Source organism: Vicugna pacos, chromosome 4 (assembly GCF_048564905.1).
Source record: "Vicugna pacos chromosome 4, VicPac4, whole genome shotgun sequence".
In the NCBI taxonomy this organism is placed as follows: Eukaryota; Metazoa; Chordata; class Mammalia; order Artiodactyla; family Camelidae; genus Vicugna; species Vicugna pacos.
The window spans coordinates 74,898,719-74,904,718 of NC_132990.1; positions in this window are offsets into that span (position 1 = coordinate 74,898,719).

Genomic DNA, 6,000 nt, shown 5'->3' on the forward strand with positions numbered 1-6,000 from the left:
GTTACTCAGGAGTGGAATTGCTGGGTCTTACTGCTGTTTTGCTAAAATTATTCATTGAGCTGTCTGAGATGTTAAGAGGAAGGAGCCCAAAACCCGGCCTGTTTCCTAGTCTTCAGACTATTTTAATGTGACTGCAGAGGGCAATCCCAATTCTGGGCTCCCTAGCCTGTGGGTTTACACCAGGAGAATGCTGGGTAGGTCCCTCGAGGGTCTCCATCTCCCTTATGTCTCTTGTTGCTCCCTCAGTGTGGGCTGGAGCTGGTGCCCTCAGATGAAACCTTTTTGTCATCGGTGTTCTAAATCTCCCCTGTGTCACCTGAGTCAGGCCAAGGAGAAGGAAAATAAAAGCATACCTCCTTCCTTTGGATGAACTATCCTTAGGAAAATAAAACCTGTGTTCCCTGACCCACAAGTTCTGTGAGTGTCCAGCCACCACCTCGCTTCCTTGTCTCACCCACACTGGACGGTGGCAACGAGCCCATCTCAGCCGGGCTCATCTCAGAAGCCAGGGTGGGACCAATGGAAGAACAATGGGGGAGAGTTCAGGGGTCAGGTGAGGACTGGGGGTGAGGACAAGGCACAGCAAAGAGGCTTTGGTGAGTTGAATGAAATTCTTTCTCTTGGTAAAAAGTGCCTCTTTCTCCTCTATCAACTAGACTCCCAGCCCAGACTGGGTTCCCGTCCATGACCAGTTCCTCCTGGACAAGGACTGTCCTTAGCCTCTCCCTTCATCCCCTCCTCTGTCATCACCAGTGTTTACCATTGAGCTTTGGAGAACTGGGACCCCTCCTGGTCTCACCCCTGTGGCCAGCCTCACCTGGGCTCACTGGCCCGCAGTGTGTCCCCTTCTACTCCTCGGGGCTCTGTCCCTCCTCAGAGCCTCCTTCTGCCGGACAACTCCTTTCCTTCCCTTTCTGCCCACCTGAGGCTCTCAGTGTCCACCATCCTCCTCCTCCTGCCCCATTCCCAGAAGTCCCACCCCCAGAGTCTTCTCCCCCAGGCAGTGTTCCCCACCCTCCACCAAGGTGCCATACAGGCTCCAGCATCTTCTCCACGGAACACACATCATGACTATCATTAATGATTATCTCTGGGATTTTTAATTATCATCTGTCCCTCTGCTAGCCTGTGAGCTTCTCGTTCACTCAGTATTCCCAGCCCCTATGAGAATGCCTGGCCCATAATCAGGGCTCAAAAAGTACTTACTAAATGATATCTAACTTATCTAGAGGTGAGTGCATCTGAAAAAGCGCCAGGCAGGAGCTACCATGCAAAATGGGCTTTGAAAGTAGAAAATATTAACAAACAAAAATGGAAAGATGGGGGTTTCTAAGGAGAGAATTCCCCATGAAAAAGGAATGATGGTAAGACAGCGCATGTCAACTTCAGTACTCAAAGCTGTACACACAGCAAAATACAATATTTTTAACCTTTATTGGACAAAAATACTTATTAAGTGAATGTCCATTTGGATGGATGGATAATTGGGTGAGTGGATGGATGGATGGACAGGTGAGTGGGTGGATGGATGGATGAATATTTGCATGGATGGATGGATGGACAGATGGGTGGGTGGGTGGATGGATGAATGAACAGGTGAGTGGGTGGATGAATGGATGAATAGTTGGATGGACGGATGGTTGGGTGAATAGGTGGAAGGGTGGATGGATAGATGGATAGACAATGGGTTAAATCAAATCCCCTCCCTTTAAGGAAGCAGAAACAAGACCTGGGAGAAAGGGGGACTGATAAAGATGACTATATTGAACTGAGGTTAAGGAAAGCTGCTTTAACTCCAGACTATATCCCACTGTCTACCCTCATGTCACCATTGCCTGTCTGCCACACTCCTTGCTTCCAGGACCCCTACCCCCATCACCAGCATCCCTTCCACACACAGCTACTTCCTTGCTCACTACTTCTTACCAAACCAAGAGCAGAAGCCCTGGGCATGAGGGTGGCCAGGAGATGGCCCCTTTGTCCAAGCCTCAGCCCAGATCGGGGGAACTCCCTCCCCCCCACTCCCTCTGCCGTCTCTCAATGACTTTTGTCCTTGAATCGCCTGCGTGATCAGAAGAGGTCTCATTCTCTGGCAACTGGGTGGCTATTAGGAAGAGGAGGACGCATTACCCTCTCACAGCACAATGGTTGGCTAATTCAGTTATTCTGTTTCACCTGAAGATTGTCTTTGCAGCCAGAGCCTCTCCTTGGAAGCAGGGCGGGCCCCATCTGTCGGACAGTTTGCTCCAATGTCTCTGGCCATTATGCCTCCACTCGGAGGACTGGGTGGCGCGTGTGCAAGTGAGCGAGCATGTCTGCCTGCCTGCACTCTCTCCCTCTTGTCTCTTTATCATTCTCCCAGGGCTGAAGAGAACTCGCTTCAAAGAGTGATGTCAGTTGTGTGCAAAACAGACCGATAAAACCTAATGCACTCACTCCCCTTTGTCTGCCTGACTCTCCTACCAAACATTTCCCACTCAGAGAGCCACTTAAAACACATCAGCAGTAACTCCACAAAACAACCACTTGTTAGCTAATTGTGCTAAGCAGCTGCCAGCAGGGCTGGGGGAGGGGTGGGGAGGGGACCTCTCCGAGAAGCCCCCTCTGCTCCCAGCCAGAGCCCAGCAACTGGGGAAGGGTCCTAGCCCAGGCATCGCCTCGCTCCCCTGCCTCTGCACCGGAAGGCGGCTGCTAGGAGAGGACAGGCTGGACGTACTGGGTGGGGGGCGGAGAAGACCCCAGGCCTGGGCTAGGGATGGCAGGATTCTCTCCCAATTCCTCACCAACTTGCTGGGGGAGCCTTGGGGTAGTGGTGGGGTCACCGCCCATCTCTAGGTCTTAGTTTCCGTATACATCCCTTGAGTATGTTGGACTGTGGCTTCTAAGTTCTCTTCCAGCTCCCAGAGACTGCCTGATGTAGGGCTCCAGAGCCTCAGACAGACCTGGACTCAAATCCTGACTCTGCTCAGGATTGGCCACGTCACCTGTAGCCCTAGCCTTTCAGAGCATTACTTTCCTGGTGGGGTTGCAAGGTCAGCCATCATAGGTGCTGCAAGAACTCACTGAGGCGATGCCTGTGTGGATTTTGGAGCCAGAAGCACAGGCCCTCCCCAGCCCTCAGAGAATCTCAGTCTGAAAGATGGGGGTTGCTGGGGCCCATAATTGCGCACCCTGACCCAATCTTAGGGATCAGGTGGGTTAGGCTGAGACCTGAAGGATGAGCACTGAGCCAGCTCATCGAATGGACAGAGGCGAGGGGGAGTTGGGATCACAGCTGGCAGGACCAGTATATGCAAAGGCCCTGAGGCAGGGCTGAACTGGAGGACCAGAAAGAGGCCCAGAGGGAAGGGCTGGAGAAGTGGCAAGAGCCTGCTGGAAGGACCCTGGAGGCCACAGTAAGGAGACTGGCTTTATCCTGAAGGCAAATAGGGAGCCACTGAATGGAGTTAGTTCTCACTAAATTTCTCTTTTTCAAAGATGCCTACTGGCTTCCACATGGAAAAGGAGTTGGGAGGCAGAGGTTGAGAGCTGAAGCAGGGAGCTCTCCCTGCACAGCTCCAACTGCCCAGGTAGGCGCTGGCCGGATGGCAGAGGTGAAAGGTCCTCCCTGGGGTGGGACAAGGAAGCGGTGTACCCTGCTCTGGATCCTCAGGACCCCTAGCTTGCCGGCCCTGCTGGTGTGGCTGCTGTCCAGTCTGGAGAGGCAGGGGTTAAGTACCACAGCCTTGCAGAAATCAGGGGATTACAGGTCTGCCATGACCTGTCCCTTCTATCAAACAGGCATGACGCACCCTGCTATCTCTGGGCTCAACTGTCACCGCCGTGCACTGTATCCAGACTCTATTAGGAGGCCTAGGTGCTGGCCCCCAGCTGTCAGGCCGGCAGTCTCGAGGACGGCAAGTCCCCACCCCACTGCACCTGCACTTGAGGAGAGCCCTGTCTGCTGGTCGATGCCGCAGCCTCCACCTGCTGCTTCCCCAGGGTGCAGCCGGTGCGCATGCACTCAGGTCTCCGCAGCCCGCCTCAGCCACTTCCTGCTCCTGGGCCTTGGAGGTGATGCTCAACTCTGCAAGCTTTGATTCTCTCTTCTGCACAGTGAAGACAGTGATGGTACCTCCCCAGGAGGCCATGGATAGATTTCAACGAGGCAGGAGGCTTCAAGGAAGCGCCCAGCAAACCAGAGCCTCTATCTTAGTCCCTGCTTCCTTCGCCCCGCCTTTCCACGCCGCAAGGTGCTGGTTATTATTACCTGTCTCCCACCTATGCCGATTCCTCTTTCGGCCTTGTCTTTGGAAGCTCAAAGTCAAAGCGAACCGTTGGTCAAAAATAACTCACTCTTCTCAGGTGTCTGGTATAATTACCACTCTCTTCATCATTGCTTCTGATGCCTCCTCTATTTTTGCTTTGAAAACTTTATTTTAACCATCCTTGGTGCATGTGATTTAAGGGGAAAAAATCTTGCAAATGAAAATAACTTAATGGTTTTTACTGATTTTCAAAGTAACACATGCTCGTTGAAAAACATCCAGGCAATACAGAAAGGTTAGAGGGAAGAGAAAAACAATGAGATAATTTTGAAGCAGCTGCAGGTCACTTGTAGCTGAGTTGGGGATAAAATTGAGGTGCTCTTCACCCACCCCCCAGCCTTGCCTGGATTCCCTGGCTCCAGGTACCTCTGAATCTCACCCATCCACGTTCTGCTCACCCTCTAAACCCCAGCTCAGATTCTCGCTCTCCACAAATGCTCCCTAGACTGGGAGCTTTTCCCTTCCACTGAGTGCAGCTCTTTTCATTTCAACAAACATTTACTGAGCATCTGTTTTAGGCCAAGACACATGACCCAGCCAGATGCACTCATCTCCTTCTGCCTGTGTTTAACTGTTGTTGCATTATTTCATTGCCCTGCACCTAGACTTCTGCTCCCTAGCCTGGACTGTCAGTTCCTTGAGGGCAGATCCTCAGCCTCTGTCTCATTGTGGCCCCATCCCCAGCATCTCTCTGGACTCCCCGGGCACCTGCAGGAAAGACGGCTGCTGTGGACTAAACGTGTGTACAGCGGGCCAAGCTCTTTGCCCACACTATCTTGTCTGATTCATATATTGACCGTGGGAGGTGGGTGTTATTATGCAGATGAGGAAACAGTTCAGACAGGTCAGGAAGCCTGCCCAGGGAACTACAGCAGCTGAGCTGGGAGTCAGCATTTGAGCCCAAGTCTCTGAGGCCTCAGCTCTGAGCTCCTACACAGAATTGCCTCCTTGTGCAACTCAGTGATGGTATAGGGCAGGTGATAAATGCTATTAGCAAGGTATGTCCAGGACTGGAAGGATAGTGCCATCATCCACAGGAACCTAGGAATGCTCCCTGGAGGAGGTGGTGCTTGACTGGGTTTTGAAGAATGCATAGAAGTGAGCCAGGTGGAAAACAGGTGGAAACTATTAGAAGAGGAAGGAACAATCAGTAGGAATGGCCAAAGATGTGAGTCAGTTGGAGCAAGAAGACCATGGGCCATTCTGAGTGGTGCAGGGTGCATGTGGGGAAGGCTGGAAGGTGAGGTGAGGGAGGCCAGCTGACTGCACCATGACATGCCTTATACACTCTGCTCAAGCATTTGAACTTGAGCTTTAGGCCAATGGTTCACACAGCTCCCTGGAATTCTAGAGCTTCCTCAGAGGCACCCCAGGAACCTGAAAGAAGATAAACCAAAGACAGGTGGGTCTGGCTCAGGCCCTGCACTCAGCCCGCACCCCGGTCTCAGACAGGCGCTTTCATTAGCTGTCAGTTTAGATTTTCGGTGTAAGATTCCATTTGAAGGTTCTGCAGCAAACATGTTTGAAATTGCTCCTGCAAGCTGAGGGATGTTTTCAGCTGGAGTGACATGACCAGATTTTTATGATTTGTTTGCTATTAACAAACTTTGGCTGAGCCTCACCCTCCACCCTCCCTGACCCAGGCTCCCAGGAGGGTGTGTTCAGCAGTTTCAGTCTTGGGGATGTTGTGTCC